The sequence below is a fragment of the Maylandia zebra genome, linkage group LG17 (genome assembly GCF_041146795.1).
Source record: "Maylandia zebra isolate NMK-2024a linkage group LG17, Mzebra_GT3a, whole genome shotgun sequence".
Taxonomy (NCBI): Eukaryota; Metazoa; Chordata; class Actinopteri; order Cichliformes; family Cichlidae; genus Maylandia; species Maylandia zebra.
Genome location: NC_135183.1, coordinates 21,547,926 through 21,569,577, shown reverse-complemented (window position 1 = coordinate 21,569,577; position 21,652 = coordinate 21,547,926).

Below are 21,652 nucleotides of genomic sequence, written 5' to 3'. Positions count from 1 at the left end.
GATATTATGGTCGACAGTATCGAATGCTGCACTAAGGTCTAGCAGGACAAGCACAGAGATGAGTCCACTGTCAGAGGCCATAAGAAGATCATTTGTAACCTTCACTAAAGCTGTTTCTGTGCTGTGATGAGCTCTGAAACCTGACTGAAACTCTTCAAATAAGCCATTCCTCCTCCTATTCAAGTTTTAAGTAAGCCTATTTTTGTACATGTATTGGTTTGGCAAATACATTTAGGAATGAATGTAATGCTGCCTTAAAAAAGATTGTTGTAATCATGAAATGTTAATATTCAACATATCTGCAAAAGTGTGTATTCATTAGGGGTCAAAGCATCAGCACTTCTTGAAAGACTTTTTAAGATTTCGCAGTATAAAAAGAGCAACCTGCTTTTAGATTTTCCTTAGCCTGTGACAAGTGCGTGGGAAAACCGCAGTAACTAAGTCACATTCTCTGGGCATCCAAAGGTCCACGGTTCAGACCCCTGGGTGTTCAAGTCATACGTGGAAAAAAGTAGCAAGTCCTGCATATATTTTGTTTTCAAGTGTTCCCCGAGGTCAACAAATGCAAATAGACCAAATGCTTGCAATCTGCTTGGGGTCTAATCATTCATGTTTGCAGCTTTATTGTTTTTTTCTCAGTCTTTGCCTCAGCATGTTTAAGTAGCTCAAAACACTGGGGTACTCTTAGAGAAACTTTAAAGTTTAAAGTCCAAAGACGTCTTGAAGAAATCAGTAATAAATCAGCATTTATTAAATTAAATGCTTTTCATTTCCCTACAACAATCAGTGGTAACATCAGCATGACTAACATCTTTTTGTTTATGTTACAGCAACAAAGCATTTTGTTAAGGTCAGAAAAGGCTGTGGTCTTGATTTAACACTGGAAAATTAATCTTTGACTCGAAGCACAGATACGGTTGTTCCCCTCAACTGAGTCCTGATCTTTTTCTGAACCTCACCAATGTTTCTTAGAAACCTGTGAAATCCTTTGCTTTGTGCTCGTATCCAGCATGACCACCTCCCCCTGAGCTCCCCTGTGCAGCACAAAAATATAACATCTTTCAGTGAATATTACCCAGGCTGTATTATTCCAAAAACATGTTCAGCAAAGCACAATGCAGCAGAGTTTTTTAGATTTATCTAGTCTTAGAATGAAAAGGAAAAACAAACAAAAAGCAGATAGCAATGCACACACTGATAATTAACAGGCTGCTTTTAGAATCAATTGTGAAAGAGCTTCATAGAAACTAGAGACCTTGTTGCAGTGGGATCACAAAAATGCAGTGTCAACGTGTTCCAACACATGAGTACTCAGCAGCCCTTACTACATTATTATACGAGTACTTAGTACACAGAGAGCAGAGCACAGCTTGTCATCTAAAACGACATAGTTTCCACTACAGTAGGTATCTCTAAGACTCCATTTTGCCATGTTGACAAGGTGAAAACAAAAGCAGCTACCGTATTATAGCTCGTGCATTGTGATCTTTTTAGAAAGTAATCTCACATCTAAGAGATGGAAAATAATACAAGCTTTTCTCTCAGCATCAGCTAATTGAGACATCTGCAATGCTCCATTCCAGATCATAAACTAGTGTTTGTTGTTGTTGTTGGGGTTTGGGCTGTGATGTAGGAGGCTGTCTTGGTAAAGGTCAGATGTCAAGTCCCAGCTGCCCGAGGCCCAGCAGGGGTCTGCAGCTGGAATGACTGGGTTTGGCGACTGGGCAGCCAAGATGTCATTAGGACACAGTGGGCTCTAGCATTAGACTTCATTACTGCTCTCTGATCGATTAGCCCAAATTACATCCTGGCAAAAACCACAATTGCTCGGCAAAGACAACACCAACTGGACATCGCTCTGCTCTCACATTCGCTCTTCTTTCTCATTCCCTCTCCACCTGTGTGTTGTTCATATTAAGACATTTAAAGTCATTAAACAGTAAACACTATGTTTTGTATAATTATAGACACTTTACTAGGGTGATATTAAATTGATTCATATTATTAAATACTATTCTTCATATTTTCGCACAGCAGCACCTTCACCACCCGATTCTCTGATCTCTGTCGGTGGGGTATGACTGTCTGTTATTGCTGTTCAACACACCATGCTGACATTAAACATGCAACATAGAGAACTGTTCATAAATATTTCACTGTGAGATTAGATGTGATGCCTCATTTCAGTGCTGCTGTATAAATAAATTCATTTAAACTCCCCAAAACAGCAAGGGCTATTTGCTGCTATGGTTTGCTACAAACTTTGAAGCGCCACAGGTTTTGAAGTACAGAAAAAGATTTTCTTTTAAAATCCTGGTTGTGGAAGAAAGCTAAAGGACAGGCTGCTTATCACTGATATGGATTTCATGATTCATATCACATCATTTTTCATAAAACTCAATCAATTTTGTGATGCTCTATGTGGAGAATATCTACATTGTACCTATAATTGCTAAAAATGCCGTTTCCTCTCTTTTTGCTTACATTGTGATCGTAAATACACATTTTGACAATTTCAAGCATGCCCGAGGCAAGCTGCAAACACCCACACACATCCCAGATTTCGATAGGGTAGAAATGTTTCATTCTTCACATGTCCAGTTGGAATGTGGCTGAATGTAAGTAGTGTTCCTGGTGTGTTTGTGGTGGATTGCTGTGCTCTACAGCAGGAACATAATGGATCCCGCTTATTCCCCAGCACTGACCTTTGCCTTTTGTGTTATGCTAGAGTCTGTGGCCCATTGTTTTGACCCCCAGCAAACACTAGACTTAAAGGGATCAGGTCCTGCATCAGAGGCTTCCCAAGACCATGGGAGGTGCTAGTTGTGTTACGATGAGTGAAGCACACGGTGCAGAGGTTAGACGGACATCTGTGTAATGATGACTAGTCCTGTGTTCTACCATTTACATTCAGTTTTCACCTTTATATATATTGTACATTCGATCTCAGTGTACATTACCAGTGCAGGAACAAATGTGCCCTCTATCAAGCAGCACACACTGTTTCAGGTGGTGATGAAAGAGTGACTTTTGTGCAGAATTAACTGTAACCATAATCTTTCACTTAATCAAATGTTTAATTAAGTGAATGGAGAGTTTACTTGACCCTCCTGGTGTTTGTGTCTCTTTGGACACATCATGGCTCCGTCACATGAGAGTATAGGATGGCATTCTCCCTGTGACTAGGGGAAACTGGTGGGCGCTCTGTGATTGCATTGAATTTTTTCACATGCATGTTTGTTAACCTCTGGATGAACACTTTCCATTGCAAGGTGATAAATTGCACAGGCCGCCTATCTCAACTTATCTCTAAACAACCGCGGTCTGACTCGGACCGACTGCAAACACTCTCAGAGAGGTTGGCTAATAATGGCTGGCTGTGCTGTTACCACTTAAAGATATTTTAAACAAGGAATTGAAAACCCACCTGTAGAAGACCACTCAACAAAGATCTTTTAACTTTATTAGTTTGGGATACTTATTTTATGAACATTTCCTCCTTTGTTTTTGCAACCTGATAGAACCACGTCATTTTACCGTGTAAACTTTCTGTGTAATCCGTTTGGTCCCTCTCAGGTCTTAGCACCCTAACCAAGACCTAGGGAAAACTCTAATAGTAGAGGAAAGAAGTTAAAGGGTATAAAAAGATGACAGCGTTATTCTGATATAGAATAAATAGTACAACCTGCTCTCAATAGCTGCGATGATATCAACAACACTTGCTTACTATTAAATGCTGTACAGTAGCTGGTGCTGCATCCCATTAATGGCATTCCCCTGGTTAATCTTCACCTTTAAAGGAAAATTAAGTGAAAACAACGTTTTACTTGCATTCCACTGGCCTTGTTTGTAGACAAATCTCCCACTGCCTGTAACAAAAGGACTACTCCCCCAGTGTGTTCATGATGGACACTCTATTTTGAAGCTAATAAATTGTTTTTCCTCCTCTGGTTTCCCCAGTGGTGGCCGCTGCCGCTGCCACTCCAACCTTTTTTTTAAGGTTGAGAGAGAAAACTGGACTCGGTCCATAAGCAGCCATGCACGCAAGTGGAACCAAAATACTGGCTTTTCTTCTTCTACAGTAGTCTGTCATATGTGTCTCAGGCCCCAGTGGACAGGTACCGTGCACTTACTGGGTTTGCTTTAATGACCAGTGAGCAAACATACTGTGGTTGCCAGGCTATGGAGGTTTTACAGAGCACGATACACACTGATACACACTGACACACACTGACATGCAAACACAAACCACATTTAGTTTGTTATAGTCGAGTATTTTTCTGCTCATTTTGCAGAAATCTGAAGATATATTCAGCACACCTAACTGCAGCATGCTCACACAATTTTGAAAACTTGCTTTAAATTAGTGAAACAGAGAAATGTAATGTGGTCGCAGTAATGTGATACTTTCTGTGGTATCCCTAATATTATAGGCCCTTACCCACCTAGCAAAAAAAACAAGATGAAGTCCCGAATTTTCCAAATCAAAACTTGTCGTGTAGCATATTTACACACTGAACGTGTGGCATTTTTGCGAATTCGTACTCAAAGGAATGCACTGTGAAAACAGGGGAGTAGACATCAAGCCACGATGAGCTGGTCTTGATGTCTCTAAACAAGGAAAGGAGGCAGCAACAGGGAGAATTTTATGGTATATTCATTGCAATAGCTTTTGTACATGTTTCAGGAAATCAGTGCATCAAGTTGAGTTTTTGTTGGCAGAGTTTTAACCAAACTGAGGAGGCAGACAGATGATTTCAGAGAGCCAGCTGACCCTTAGCAGCATCTGTGTGTCTGATGTAAGAGAGCAATATTTTTAATATTTGCATATTCAGTACCACACGTTTTGAGCTACGAGCACAAATGCAATCATCTGATTGGTCAGATCTGTTTATTCACATTAAAAACTTGGAAAAATTGTACTTGGTTCAAAAAAAAAATTAATGTCACAAATTGGTTCAGTGAAATTAAGTAGTTAATGTGAACAACTACTTAAAAGCAGGTGAGTCCAAAAAAGAGTTTTTATGTACAAAATATTTGCACAGATTTTAGTCCTCCAGTGTGCAAAGACCTTTAGTCATAAGTTTGTCAGAAGACGGTGGTTTCTGCCTCGTCTTACTTACTTTTCTCTGTGGGTTGGTTGAGGTTTCAAACCAAAAGCCACAGTTAGGGTTAACCACCAAAAGCCAAAATTACCTCGTAAACTTCAGAAAACGATTGGTTTGGGTTACTATTTGCCTCTCGACAGCATTAACTTGAAGAATACTTGTCTATTGTGTTTATATATGAAATCAAATGGTCCTTTACAAGTCGATTGTGAGTGCGCTAGCTGTTTTACTATTATTTTTTTTAAGGCAATTTAACCTGTGAAGATCAGTGAAGACAGATAAGAAATTGGGGCAAGAGCGAAGAGAAAACACACAGAAAAGGCCCACAGTTCAGACTCGAACCTGGCATATGGTCGCCTGCTCACTCACAGAGCTAAACTGGCTCCCATCTATCTGTTTCACTATTAACGTAACCCAGTGCACCACAGCACCAAAGGACACCTTGTGCATATCTGTGAGACGCCAGCAGCTTTGACAAAATGGCAGCACATAATGCCCCGAGAATAAAAATGTGGTGGAAATCACCGCCGAACCTTAACTGGCCAGAGATATGATCATCCAGGCTTTCCATTGGCTTGGAACGTGCAAAGATCAAGCACTTGGCTCTGGGCTACTGTAGATCTGGACTACCACTGGCCTCGAGCTTTCATTCATCAAGGCTACTGAATTTCTGCAGGTCCTTTGGAATGATAACCAAATGACTGTGCCTCTTGGCAACGTTGGCAAAAATAAAATATTTTATGTAACTAGACCACATCTTTTATGGGCCAGAATCATTAAAACACAGCTTACATAAGGACCTTCTCTGCCGGGCAACTGATAAAGGCGGGACTTTCACCAAAAAGATGAAAAAAAAGAAACGCCGCCTCACTTCCCCCTCCGTGCACAGTTAGCACCCCACACCCCCAGCCCAGCGCTCATAGGCTGCACCACACACGCACCATGGGAATCTGTTACCATGGTTACAACTGGCAACTGCACCGCTAGGGCCCTGGCAACCCACCACCCACCACCACCATCATTGCTTCCAATACTTCCATCACTTCTCTTGTTTGTACCTCCTTCAGTCTATCTTTATCACCTCTTTCTTCCTCCCCCCCACCTTTCTTTCTATGATTTGCCTTCCAAAGCCCCTCCCACCTGCCCTCACCCCCCACACCCTCCACCTTCTCTCACCGCACCTCCCTGTGCTTCCTCTCAGTCCCTCTGAGGTGTTTTTCTGTGGTGTAGATTTCAGGAGCTGTTTTCCCCTCAGTCTCATTGGACTCATTAGTGTCTTTTACTGAGGCTCCGTCTGTGCTGAGCGTGCAGCAGAGCGCGCACACAGGCCTGTATGCCCTTGTGTGTGTGTTTGTCTGTGTGTGTGTGTATGTATGTTTTCGAAACCACAATTGTGTTCCAGCGTGCAGGCAGGTGCACGTCGCTGTGTGCTTCCGCGACTGTGTGCTCCTCACGCAAGGGCCTTAGCAGCCCATAATTACGGGAGCTTCAGGCTGATGCTGCCTATGTTTGATTACAGTGATCAAGGGCCAAGTTATGGAGACTAAAAGTGCCATCACCTAGTGTCACTGTGCTGGTATATGTGTGTTAGGGGGTTGTGTGTGGAAAAGCAGAGTGAAACATGAGTGTTTTGTCAAGAGTTCACATTAACTGGAGGCACAAAAATTGTGAAGAGTTAGATCACCTCTTCTGTCAATGACAAGACATCCTGAAATGTGTTTTTAGGCCTCTGTTATTTGGCGGTGTTGCCCTTCATTCACGCTGCCCATGGGTTAGGTTTTGCCTGTGTTTGTGATCTGTTGTGCATGCATGTGTGTGTGTGTGTGTGTGTCTTTAAGCAATTGTGATGATGTTTGCCTTTGCAATTGAAGCAGTGTAGAAAAACAGAACAAAGTAAAATATTTATGTCAGAAGTTCACATTAAGTAAACCAGCGGGAACTGAAAATCCCCATCTGTTTAAATTATGAGCATGTGAACGCTGACTCGCCTAACTTTGAGTTTCATTAAGCCGAGTCGAAGTCATCTCCTCGAGCAATGGAATGTCGGATATCGGTGCTGGGCTCGGGAAGGCGTGTATATCAATGCGGCGACAAGGAGACGAGTCGTGCCTCTTTAGTCAGTGTTACATGTAAGGCTAGACATTGATTGGCGGTCATTTATAAATGATGGTGCATAATGTGGAACACCTCTTCCCATGGCACCGACTGGCTCAATAAAACATGAGGCCTACAGTCGGGAAATGAAATATTAAAAGGAGGCAGAAAGAATATAGGAACCTTTTTGGCCCTGGGGAGTGGTAGTAGATGTGTGTCTGCACATTCCTACTTGATTGTGTGATCATTTTTAAGACCCTTGTCCAGGCTTAAGCCATTAAATGTCAGTGCGGCTGGCTAAGGGATAGAAAGTTAAGTAGGTGTAAGCGTGAACTGATGTGCAGTCACAAAAACTCGGAAAAATACCAGTTTTGCAGCCTAATGTGCTTTCATATAGGGACAGACACTATAAATGTGACCGCTCTGTTGTGTTTTGATGCAGTTGGTAACACTGAATGAGTAGCAAGCACCTGGATTGAGGCGATGCATCTCTCTCTCTCTCTCTTGCAATCTTGTCACAGAGACGGCTTCTAAACGGCTGCAGATAGCACGAACGGTAGACATCTCGGTGTGTTATCTTTTCCCATTTCCTTTTGTCACTGTGACAAAAAATTCAAATGCAAAACGGGGGAGGAAAAAAAAAACAGAACGAAAGAAAGCGGGTGGGTGAAATGCAAAGCGAGGGAACTCATTTGCCGCCGTAGTCCCGTTGCCTGCTGGGCCGGTGAATGGGGAGAAGAAGCTGGAAAATGGTTTCTGTTCAGGGAGCTTTTCCACATCCCACTGCTTGTCAAAGCCGATACCTCTCTGCCTCTAATAGGGGCACAGGAGAGGACAGGCAGCATCTGCTGTCAAAACTAAATTATCTTCTGTCAACAAAGCAGAAGGGAGAACCGGCACCTCAGCCAGCCCCATGGTCACATATACACAGATACATTTTACTGTATGACCATTATGGGTCACTTAAGGGAAGGCTAGTTGTGATTTATTTATTTATTTATTGACTTACAACAATTTTGTGGTCAGAAGCGCAGCGCTAAACTGCAGTTCGGTTGGAATTGGTCTTGGATTAGGAAGAATATATTATCAGCTAGGATTGTGCCCTGCAGCGCTCTGACAGCTTCATGATGGAGGGGACAGTCCAGAGCTGTCGAGCCACAAAAGCTCTGGGTCTCCCAAGAGGAAAATTGTGTGGGTGGTACAGAATCTCCATGAGTCAATACGTGACACCTTGAATCAAATTAGCTTGGGAGGAGATGCCACATATTTTTGCTGTGTTGGTCGGGGCTTAAGAAAAGGATTGCCAGCTATAATAAATGGTTGAGTGATATAAGATACAAGAGTTAAATGGAGCCACAGCTTAGCTATTATGGGAAACAGCAGTGAGCAGCCAGCCGTGGACTTTTGAGAGGGTGCAGCCGCCTGCAAACACCCCCAGCTATGGGAGTTCATTGATCAAGGTTGATGACAGTCATTGAAAAAAAAAAACCTTTATGTTTAGATGTAGGAGTAACTCAATAAAAATTTTGATCTCATTTGAAGTTTCTATATGGTGTGAATGAGCTATTTTGGCTTTCACTACTAAGGCAGGAGTGGGCTGTTGTTTTTTTGAAGTCACAATATGTGTAATACATTTTAAATGTAGGCTAATTGTATAAAAAAAAATGAAAAGCTGCTCCTTAATAAATACCTACAAAAATTCCTCTGATGTAATTTGAATTAACAGAGAAGCTGGCTTATACAATGCAAGAGAGTTGTTCAGTTGTTCATGTTATAGATCAAAAGGCACAAAATCATCACTACTGACCAATCAGATCTCTGGAAAATAGAATCACCATTCGTGGAAGAGCTCAGACTTCTGTGCACAGATAGTGGGAGGATTTAGTTTTTCAGTGAGCATAATAGTCTTTGTCTTTCTCTGATGAGCAATACCAATAAATATAGATTCTTAGATGCAGCTTTGCTCCTTGATCATTGTCTGCAAACAATTTTACAACAATTTTAGTCTTTAATAAGTTTGAATAAAGGGGTCCTACTGGAACTTGTGGACAATATATCAAATTTGCCTACATTTTTCTTACATACATTTACTCACTCATTACAGAAAAAAGTGAGTAAAAAAAAAACTAACAAGAAAACACCCACAAATATTTCAGTTTGGGTTTTTTGTTTATTTGTTTGGTTGCTTGCTTTTTAAAATTTCAAATATTGCATAATAAGACAAAACTGCAAGACAAAAATGCTTTTTTTTTCACTCCTAACTAACTGAAGCCTTTCATTCAAGTACCAAATAAACAAATTGGTACTCTCTTTCTGGCCAGACACATATCATCACAATTTTATTCGTATTTAACAAAATAAAAATGCAGACATAAGTGTACACATTAGTTTTCGACTGCTAGTGAAAACTGTTTTCTTTACAAATAACTCTCTCACTGAACTAACACAGTCAATCCCTCAACATGTTTGTACTCTCTGCTCATATTTCCTTCATATTAAATATTTTTTTTGCTTTTTAAAGAGCTTATTTTAGCATTGTACTTAACAACAAACAAATCGTCCCTAACAAAAAAGTTACTTCACGGGCCAAATTGCATTATATTTGTGCACGTCAATATACAAGTAGGGGTAACGTGGGCCACAAGTGGTCCCCAGGCTGCGAGTTTGAGACGTCTGATTTAGACTGTAATATGTGTTTAACGTCTTCACATTTTCTAATATTATAGTTTTATCTGCCATTGTAAAATCAGCTGTTCTGCTGCCAGGACACTAGTCCATGTCCTAATTAGCTGCTGGTAAAGAATCCCCTTTCATGTGAGCGTGCAGGGTTACCTTTGCGAGTTGATAACAAAATTCATGGAACTGCTTTGTCAAACTGCCAGTGTTAGGGTAAGTAATTAACGGAATACATGTACCAGCATTACACATTTAAAATACAAAATATGAGTAACTGTATTCCATTACAGTTACTGCTTAAATGGGTGATAATTAGAAAACAGTTACTTTGTTGAAATACATGGATTACACAGCAGTCTTTTCCTGTTTCATATTTTAGGCTGTCCCCTCTCTGTAACCTCTCTAATTTTGGTAATTCTGCGCATTGCCGGAAACAAAACTCGCAATAAGAGGTGCTAATGTAAGCGGTGATGGTTAACCCTAACTGTGCAGTGCAAACTCTGTTTGCATCAAAAAACACCACCTCCACCCTAAAGAAACATCTGGAAGTAAGTTATTTTTAAAAATCTAATGTTAGCCTTCTGTAACTACCTTGTTTTAGTTGTGGTAGCTATCTGGGTTATGTGCCACTTCAGTATCTTCGATGTACTATTGCTGTGTGATTTTTTTACTATTAATGAAGGCTGCATTACAACCTGCTAGCTGGAAATAATCATGTGCAGTTCTGAAAGCAGATAGAAAGAAAATGTATTACTGATACAGAAATTGTTTTTTCTATACGAGATCACTGCAAAAAGTGCAGCCTTACCTAACGTCCACTTTACTGTTACTCATTTTATATTAAGATTTAAAAATCTAGTTGGTGTTGCTTTCAGAAGTGCACGATTATTTGCAGCTAGCAGGTTGCTAATGCTATCCATCAAGTCTAACAGTCTGCAGTCTATGAACTTCAGCTAACGCCAGCTAACAATGTTAGCTCCGTGGCGAGTAGCCTTCAGTAATAGTAATAAATCACACAGAAATAGTACATTCATGTAGTTGTAACACAAAACCGATAAAGAAAAAAAACGATCTGTCAACGTCTCATTCACCTAGCAGTGCAGAAAGGGTTAAATTACGTTCTCTATTGGAGTCCTAAATCATGTGACAAATATGGCCAATGTGATTGGCTGTGCCTTTCAGGGAGCTCTATTTAGTTTTAGCAGCGGCAAGCCTGCACTGCAAGGACCTGCAAGGAGGAGAGCAGGATGGCAGCACAAAGGAAGAACCTGGATATAAGGAAGTATTTTTCAAAGAAACCTGCAAGTCATTAAGTCAAGTTCACTCATAAAATGTGTCCGTCATAATAACGTTACAGGCTATGCTAGGCCCACATCAGTCTAAAATTGTATGTAACCATGAATAATGTGTTTTGGAAACTAACTGCACAACAGGCAGCACTATTAGTTGTCTCAGTCTCAGAGTAGCATTTCTAATTTTGATTGAAACTGTCAGAGAAAACGGCAGCCTCAAGCAAGTCAAGATATTAGTTTACAGAGGCTGTTAAAATTATATGTCTAACGTTAAAATATTGGTGACACAATAATTTCGACCTAATGGTACTGACATATTCATAGGGTTCATTTTTGAGACAAAATATCATGAGGTAGTCATGATTGCAAATATTCCACCTTGTAGTGCACTACAAGGTGGAGTGAGTGCATTGCACTCACCCTACAAACATTACTGATGAGTCCAGATCTGCACAAATTGACAGAAACACTGAAGCAGCTACACATTTTATTCTTATTGTCATGTATGTCCTATTTGTCAGGTGACAGAAGAACCAACACAAAGCTCAGAGAGCAATGGTGATACAAGATCACAGGTGAAATTGGATGATGACTTGGTGGTTCATTACTGTATTTGAATCTATTTTTATTTTTGAATGATACCTTATATCAGAGCTTCCCAAAGTGTGGGGCCCGCCCCCTAAAGGGGGTTCAGAGCCATTGCAGCGCGATATAAAAAGGAAAAAAAAAAGAACGCTTGGACACTGCTAGCATAATGGACAGGTTTTTGACAGAGCTCCCGCACAAACGCAAAGCAGGAAATGAAGCATCGATGAATATGTTTCCAAGCCAAAGACTAGAAAATATGGCGAAACATGTCTTCCCTTTCGCTTCACCTGCACAAGTGCCAAGGTAGGTCTCCCCTGCAGAATAAGTTTTCCCTGCGTCGAGAGCAGCGCTGGGTTGTTCAAATCAGGGACAAACAGTATCCCACATTCTTGATTTTTAGCTCACAAACACTTGTTGTAATAACTAACTACTCCTGACATTTTAGAGATGTTAGCTCTTTATACAGTAGAGTTACAGTGGGATCCAAATAATATCAGGATGATTCTGCCACGATTTGTTTCCCCGGTTCAAATCACGGACTAACAGTATCCCACAGCTGTTTATGCTTTTGAACCCATTTTGCACAGAGATGCATTTTTTGATAAATGTATTGATAGCAATGTTGAATATTATTACACAAGAAAAAAACAACTACATGTAAAATAATCACACCGTGACACCTCTGCCTTTGTAAATGGAGGGACAGTAACTGCGTGTGGTGTGTAAAACCTGAAGATAGTCAGATTAACAATATTTTGTCTCTATCTGCCATTCTGCAATTCATCTCATGTAAACAATAATGTGGCGCACCAGCGTGATGTGAAAAAAGCACATACCTTTGAGGTTGCGTGACGAACTGTATTCCTCGTCCACAGGCAAATGCAAAAAAGGAGTTTTTAAAAAATCTCAGTTTTCAGTGATTCGAAACGCCATTTACGTGTAGATGAACATTTTTCTTGGGCCTAGCAAAAAATGTTTGGGAACCACTGCCTTATATGGAATATGGCTGAAGTAAACGAAAGTCTAAAATACTTAGTCATTTGTTTAATAGTAATTTAACATTATGTAATTCACATGTAAAACTATGAATTGTAATTTTAAATGGTTTAAAAGCATGTCGAATAGCATATGTAGGAAAGTATATTTCTCCTTTTTTTTTTTTTTTATCAAGAAGCAAAGACAAAAAGGGAAAAAAAAAAGAAACAAGGCAGGGTTCAGTGGTTGACTCATCCGTCCCCTCCAATGCCAAAACCAAATCTACGCCCTTGTGTTCACACATGTACGCACACACTCACAAACACCATCTCCCCAGGCCGTTTCACAACTGTCCAGCCCCTCGTCCTTCTCCCTCTGTAAGTGCATGAGTCACTTCATTCCTCACCTGCATCTATTTTTCATGGAGGTAAATTGCATGGCACCGTTGTGCGCTGAACTGTGCCTCTGTAATCCACAGAGATGACCTCTAATAACGCTGGTCCTCTGCTCCTCAAACACACCATCATCTGAAAACGTCCACACCAACGCTCTCTCATTCCAGCTACCGCTCATATTTTACATCTAAAGCTCTTTGATTCAGGATTTCTTTCTGTTTTTTTGTCTATTGCGTCACTGCTTCATGTGGATAATTTGTTTCTGGTTCTTAACCTACATCTAACCATCACACTTTTTTTGCATCCATCCTGTTTTTTCTATCTGTTCCTTTTTCTTTATGTTGATTTTTTCATACATTTGTTTCCATTTTGACTTCACTTTTATGTCCATTTATCATACTATTGCTTAAAATGTCTTTCGTTTGTATTTCCTCTTTCCCCTTCAATTTGCTTTTCCCTGCTCAGTATTACTTTCCTTTCCCTTCTCCGTCATCTGATGTCCTCACTTAGATTTATTTCCATGACCTAAAATTTAAGTAAACAGTACAGTTCTGGTCTACACTGTATCTACAGTACTGTTAGTGCTACAGGTGTTGTAGACTGTTTGGCAGGCAAGTGGGAAGTCAGACACTCAGAGTTCACATCCTCTTTGAAGTGATGGAGGCTTGGGCTGAAGACAATAAACAGACACTTTGATTGCCTGCAGCTCAATCCAGCACCCTCATGATCCTTCACACTGTAGAGGAGGGTATGGTATGGCCTCAGGCATATTGTCCCGTGAATGTGTGTTTGTGTGTGCGTATGTTTAGTGTCTATGTGTGTCACTATACAGAACCGTATGTTCTTGATTGTTGTATATCCCGTGGGCTCAGATTTGTGGTTTTGATGGCCAGTGGTGGTTGCTAAATTCTGAATAGTTTTAGTTGGAATACTTTGGTGTTTTTTTTATTATAGTATTATTAAAATTTTACTGCAAGACTTTATTTATTACCATGTATTAGGGTCATTCAAGAAACACCACAAATTTCTGAAATTGCAATAAAAATATTCTCTGACATTAAGTCATAATTATGTGAGAAGAAAAAAGGAAAATAGTCTGAGATTAAAGTCACACATTCACACAAAGTGTGAAAATGATTTTTTAAGAAACTACGCAATTCACTTTGTAACACTGGATTAATCAGATATTCTGTTAATTGTTATGTATTAGGGGTTAGCAACCCAGAAATACTCTTCTCCAAAACCATATACCGTAATTGTCGGGCTATAAGCCGCTACTTTTTGCACAAGCTTTGAACCCTGCGGCTTTTAGTCAGGTGCGGCTTTTCTATGGATTGTCCATGAGCGGATTTGTTTTGTTTGTTCCGCTGTTGTTGCCTGGTGGAAGGATCGGGGTTAAAGAGTGGTATGTTGGTCACATGTCCATCCCCCAGGCAACGTAGTGCCGTACGAAGTAGCGCGAAAAACAAACTTCAAAGTAGCACTACGCGTTCAGCTGGAGGCGTGGATGATGAGCGGCGATAAACTTGCGAAAAGCAAGTTATGCCCAACTCCACCATTGGATTCTGACAGCGTGGAAAAGTGTGAAAACATCCACGATCACCACCGGATTTCGAAGGGCTGGACTGCTGCATGATGGAGAGGAGGACACCGCCACGGCCCTTCTGAGGGTGTTCGACTCTGACACTGACAACGAGGATTTCTTTGGTTTTGAAAGTGACAACGAAGGAGAGAAGCGGAGAGTGGATGACGAAGCCATCCTGAACCTGTTCGTTTCCGACACTGGAGGAGAGGACTTTGGTGGTTTTAGTGCGCAGGAAGAAGAGAAAGATGGTGGTGAATGACTGACTTTTCTTCTTGTTAAAGCCGTGTCACTGCACCTGAGCCTAAAAGGTAGGCCGAATCTATTTTTCTGGTGTGCTGTAGGTTATTGTTATGTACTACATTTGTTACTCATTTATGAAGCACAGTACATGTTTTGTACTTGTAATTACCGGTACTTGTACATATACCCTAAAAAGTTATGCAAATATGTACCCATAACTTGTTTTTCAAAATATTAATAAAAGTGATGTCTCCAAACAGCCATCTCTTTCCTGACAATTCGCTTTGTGCATATTCTCTTACATATGATAAGTCAACATTGAAACACCTGCGGCTTTTAGTCAGGTGCGGCTAATGTATGTACAAAACAGGATTTTCCCCTGATTTTAGCTTGTGCGGCTAATATTCAGGTGCGCTTTGTAGTCCGGGAAATACGGTATATGCTTACCAACCAACATTTTAGGCCCACCTTTTGGACTGCACATTAACACAATACACAAATATCTAATCAGCTAGTTAGATGGCAGTTCTATTAGACATGGGCAATCGATAAGCTGAAGTTCAAAGCAGGCATCAAAATGGGAGGGAAAAGGTGATTTGAATCACTCTGAATGCTGCATGGCTGTTGCCAGATGGGCTTCCCTGAGTGTTTGTGAGACTGCTGATGTTTTGGGATTTTTCATAAAAACATCTCCAGGGTTTCTAGAGATTGGGCCAAACAAAGAAAGAGAAAATATCCAATGAGTTGTAGTTCTCTGGGTGAAAATGCTTCATTGATGCCAGAGGACGAAGAAAGACCAGACTGCTTCCGGATGATAGTAAGTCAATTAACCATTTATTATAACCAAGGTATTAGGGCTGGGCCATATTATACCGTTAGGGTAAAACGCGCATGTGCAATGTCTTTGTTTTCATACGCACACGGCCGAAAAAGCATGGCGGCAGCCGAGAATTAGAAGGGAGAAAGCGGATTGTTGAGTGAAACAGATGAACCAGAATTGGTTTGTAAAAATGGTGCCACTTCAGTGATGTGGAACTAGTTTGGTGTTTGTCCGTCAGATACACAACAAAGTCCATTTTTTTTGTAAAACTTGCATGCCAGCCACCGTATTTCCCATACGGTAAAAAAATACATTTTTCCTGGCCAAAATATATTTCAAATATATGGTAAATATATTTTGTATTTGTGATGCTCCAAAAAATATATATTTTTGAAATTGAAAATGTATTTCTTTCAAACCAAAATACATTTCAAAACATATTTTAGGGTGACGAAAATACATTTCCAACCTTACAGTAGAATGTATATCAAAGTATCCTTTATTTAAAATATATTTAGTGCAATAATGATGATAATGATAACAATACTAAAAGTAACATGTTTTATGCACATCTGCAAAAAACAGTTGGATTCAAACAAAACAGAGTCAAAGGTCTATCACGAATTAGGTTGTTTATTCATTTGCTTACAGTATTTCACATTACACAATATCTCACTATAATGTAGCGTTCATTGACTTTGAAATTATCTGTCAGTGATACAGTAAACAAGATACAACAACTGCTATGTACACTTTAGTTTTTGACAATATATACAATTTAGTATTTAAAGGAACACACTCCACTGTTTTGGAAATAGGCTCATTCTCCATCTCCCTCAGAGTTAAAAATGCAGCGTCTTCTTTCTAGATCTGTACGTTAATAGGGCTCTGGAGCGTGATCTTACGGGATGGGGCGTAGCCACGATTTTTGGTCAAGGCGCCATATTAGCAGGCCAAACAAATGCTTGCTGTGTGGTCGGTTGTAATGTTAGATTGCACTATACCGACAAAGGAATAAGCTTGAAAACAGGCTCTCTTTTCATTGTTTCCTCACCTGGAAACATCATGAGGGAGCTTATAACAAATTTCCCACGTGTGGGACTAATAAAGGTTATCTTATCTTATCTTATCTTATCTTATGTGTTGGATGTTACCAAAAGAAGGCGTCTAGCCTGGATAGCAGCTGCGAGACGAGCTGATATTCAGTTCTCTACCAGCCACAGATATCTGTTGGTGTGCTCCAGTATTTTCATTCAGGTAAGTTCTAAATAAGTTCATATTATTATTTATAGCCTGTTAATTTTATTTTCAATAGCACAAACTTAGAACAAACATGCAGAACTACCTTCTATTTATAGAGTTGCTAATTATTTGGCATTATTGCAACAAACCAGCCTATGAAATGAATGAAACAAATCCTGACTGGGTTCCAACACTACACATGGGGCACTACGAAATCCCTGCTTCAAACTACATGCTACATACCACCATGCCAATCAGATTACTTCTTCCATGTGAGGGTTAAAAGGTGACCTTCCTGGATAAGATGGCAAAGGTTTGCTGCGTTTTGGTGAACATGTGCCCCAGTGTGGTAGTAAAACCAGGGAAAAATGCTCTTGTTAAATACTTTTAAGTCTTGTGCTGTTTATGTAGTGATAAGTTTTCAAAAGAGACAGTAAATTACAGAATGCTAGTAGTGGGTGATATTATACAAATGCTGTCATGATTTTGTGTAAACATTTTGTCATTTGTAAACTATACATAACATTTTTTCTACATTGTAACTGATGTGATGTTCGACAAAGTGCTTTTAATTAAAAATAGGCAAACATTTCTTTGTTTCTTTATTCAACTTTTGAACAGTGGTATTTAGTAAGTACATATTCAGTAAATGCAAAGTATTTACATGGCCCCCTAAATTAAAACATTATGGGTTATTCAGAACAGAACTATGCTTGGAAAAATATTGTCCCATCAGTTGATCCAACTCCTCCACAGTAGCAGGTGGAACTTTTCTTTTTTGAGGATGGCTTCTTTTACCTGTCACAACGAATGGTCTGTTTATGTTTTGATCAAGAACCTTTTTTTTTGGGCAGCTGAAGAGGAGAAGTCTATCTTATGGCCAACCTCTGGCTGTATCTTGGTCATATTACCCAGCAAAACCCAGTATGCAGGTTCATCTGTAACAGTCCTTGTGCCACAGATCCTCACTGTTGCTTCTACATTAAACAGAAGAGCAGTGACGTGGCTGCAAGTCTCCACGACTCTAGCCATACAGCTGCAGTGGGCGGCTTCAACCTTCCCTGTGATGCTCACAATGACCTGTGGCTGCAATGCTGCAATTCAGTCTTTAAGAGTGCAGGACCTAAAACACACACAGACAAAGTTCATTTAAAGACAAGAACTTTAATAAGCCAAGTCCGACACAAATGTGTTTTATTTACTTTCAAATCCATTTATCATAAATGTAACAAATAAAGTGTTTTTATGTATCCATCTATAGAACGCTGCATGTTATATTCTAAATCTGCATGTTTCTTTTTAGAAACCTATCAGCAAAAAATGAACCTAAAGTATGTAATGAATGTATTTTTAGTGACACAGGACACAAACAAGGAAGCAAATCAAATCAAATCACAAATCAAATCACTTTTTATTGTCACATCACATGTGCAGGTACATTGGTACAGCACATGTGAGTGAAATTCTTGTGTGCAAGATGTGTAATTAGGATTATTTATAATAAATATGAATTAATTAGGGCAATTTCTTTAACCATAAAGAATAACTAAATCCTTCAGGACAATGTCACATCAATGCACTGAACTTACTATGTTATCCCTCTAACAGAGCCTCTACATGTTCTCACTGTAATTTCCCCCTCACGAATGAATTTTTGCTAGCACTAATTTGAATGTTGGGGGGAATCAAACGCATTTTACTCGCAGTACTCAAGCTGACTTACCTTTGCTTGAATGACGCCGTACTCACAACGTGGAGGCTTAAAAATAGCCAAATCTTGTACCCAGTCCTTGGTGAATTGGATGTGCGCCTCCAGAGATTTATAATTGCGAAATTGGTGCGCCGTGTATGCTCTGACTCCACAGACAAGGTATGAGAGTAGATCATGCTAAGTCAATAGCGGTTTGGTCTTCAGGGTTTCTACTCCACGGCTATATTTCATACGGGTCCACATTTCAACAATCAAGTACCGTCTCTTTGCATCTGGACAGAATCTGTCTCTATACCGTCATTTTCTTTTGAGCTACGTTTCAGAATGGTTCGTAGCAATCTTGTTTTGATTCGTGACCTGCCAAGATGGTGCTGCGCTCCCACAATGCATTGCGACATTACGTCAACTCCAAAGCCCTTTGCGTGCAGGAGTGTATGCGCATGCGCATTGCCACGGTGGTTTAAAAAATAAAGATATAATGAAAAGTAATTAATAAAAATTAAATATTTAAACATTCCCACAAATGTGCAATGAACGTGCAAAAACTCTCTTTAGTAGTTGTTGCTGTTTCTTTCTTTCTTCTTTTTTTTTTTTTGGAAAAATAACGACGTCTCTGAGGCGCGAGATCTGACAGCGAGAGGAACGGCCGGATACAGGAGACGGGAAGAAACAAGCCGATTATGTTCGCGTTAATTAAGTGGTTGGAAGATGTAAAATTCTCAATTCTGCCAACTGAACATATACGAGATTTTAATGAGGATGAATAATTAGCCGGCATGGAGGAAACTGACCTTTATTTCATGGAGTGGCGACAAGAAGCCAAGGCAGGTGGCCAGTCTACGTTCACACTGCAGGCAAAAGCGCATCAAATCCGATTTTTTTGACCCTATGCGACCCATATCCGATCATGGTATGACAGTGTGAACGGCACAAATCCGATATTTTCAAATCCGATCTGGGTCACTTTGGCTACGTTCACACTGCAGGCGAAAGCGCATCAAATCCGATTTTTTGACCCTATGCGACCCATATCCGATCATGCTATGACAGTGTGAACGGCGCAAATCCGATATTTTCAAATCCGATCTGGGTCACTTTCGTATGTGGTACTGAATCCGATACATATCCGATGTTTTAGAAAGCGACTGCTGTTTGAACGGTCAAGTCGCATTAAATCCGCCTTTTACGTCACCGACACAAGACTGAAGCCAATTATCAGCGCCCGAGAAGACATCGCGAACGCTTCCTGGCCATCCAGTGTGGATGTCAGTGAAACTGTTGGGAAGACAACGTAAACATTTTATTTGTACTGTATAATCTGCAGATTCTGACAGAAATCTACAGCTATCCTTTGAAGCACCGCCCCTCTCTTAAACGGCAATAAGGATCATTATTAGGTTATTTACATTATTATGTAAATAACAAAATAACTTAAAGCAAAAATTGGGAAACGTGAAGACCGAAGTCTTTATATTAAGGGCCATCAGTCAAACAATACTGTTGCTCTGGGTCTAAACAGAGCGCGTTGTGTGTGACATCTTCTTTTGCGCATGCGGGCCGCTTTGAGCGTTCACACTAGAGAGCGTTTGCTGTCGCATTTTATTTGTAGTGTGAACGAGCAGACAAAAAAATCGGATTTGATCAAAAAATCGGAATTGAGCATTAAGACCTGCAGTGTGAACGTAGCCTTTCGTATGTGGTCCTGAATCCGATACATATCCGATGTTTCAGAAAGCGACTGCTGTGTGAACGGTCAAGTCGCATTAAATCCGTCTTTTACGTCACTGACACAAGACAGACGCCAATTATCAGCACCGGAGAAGCGCCCGATAAGACATCGCGAACGCTTCCTGGCCACCCGGTGAAACTGCTGGGAAGACAACGTTGGAGAAACGTGAACATTTTATTTGTACTGCATAATCTGCAGATTCTGACAGAAATCTGCAACTATCCTTTGAAGCACCGCTCCTCTCTAAAACAGCAATAAGGATCATTATTAGGTTATCTACATTATTATGTAAATAACAAAATAACTTAAAGCAAAAATTGGGAAACGTGAAGTCCGAAGTCTTTATATTAAGGGCCATCAGTCAAACAATATTGTTTGCTCTGTGTCTAAACAGAGCGCGTTGTGTGACATCTTCTTTTGCACATGCGGGCCGCTTTGAGCGTTCACACTAGAGCTCGTTTGCTGTCGCATTTTATTTGTAGTGTGAACGAGCAGACACAAAATTCGGATTTGATCAAAAAATCGGAATTGAGCATTAAGACCTGCAGTGTGAACGTAGCCTAAGACGCCTCCATCATCAAGCTAGCAGGTGCCTTTTCCCATATAATATTACTTTATTCTCGTGTATTTGGAACGGAAGCGTAGAGCTGCCACCCAGGCAAAAGAGAAATATAAGTATATCACGTTATAACGTGAAAAGTTTATCGTTCTAACAATATACTATCATGTTTGAACAACATTGTACGAAAAATGTACATAATCCGGTTGTTCAGTGATGACGCGACGAATCCTACTTCCGGGTCTAAAGTAGTCTGCGTTTAATATGGCTTTTGTGTTGTTAACATGTTTAATGTTATGTATTTTCTTCTATTTGATCTCAAAAAGCTCCTAAAACAGTCAGCGACCACTGTTGACCTCCCTCGGCTTTTATTACCGCTAATCATTTATTTAAGCTCAGTTTTTAAAACCTTACGATGTAACTACAGCCCAGCCCATGCAGCAGTATATGAATGACTAACCTCGTATTGTGGATGGATTATCTCAGTTGTTCTCCTGGCTGAAGTTTGGTCCTTTTACAGCATCCTGCCATGCGATTACATTTGTTCCTGACCACCGAGAACACTCACGTTAACTTTTATCGAGTGGAAAAAAGTTAGCTTGTTTATATTATGCTAACATAGCTGTGTCGCTAGCGGT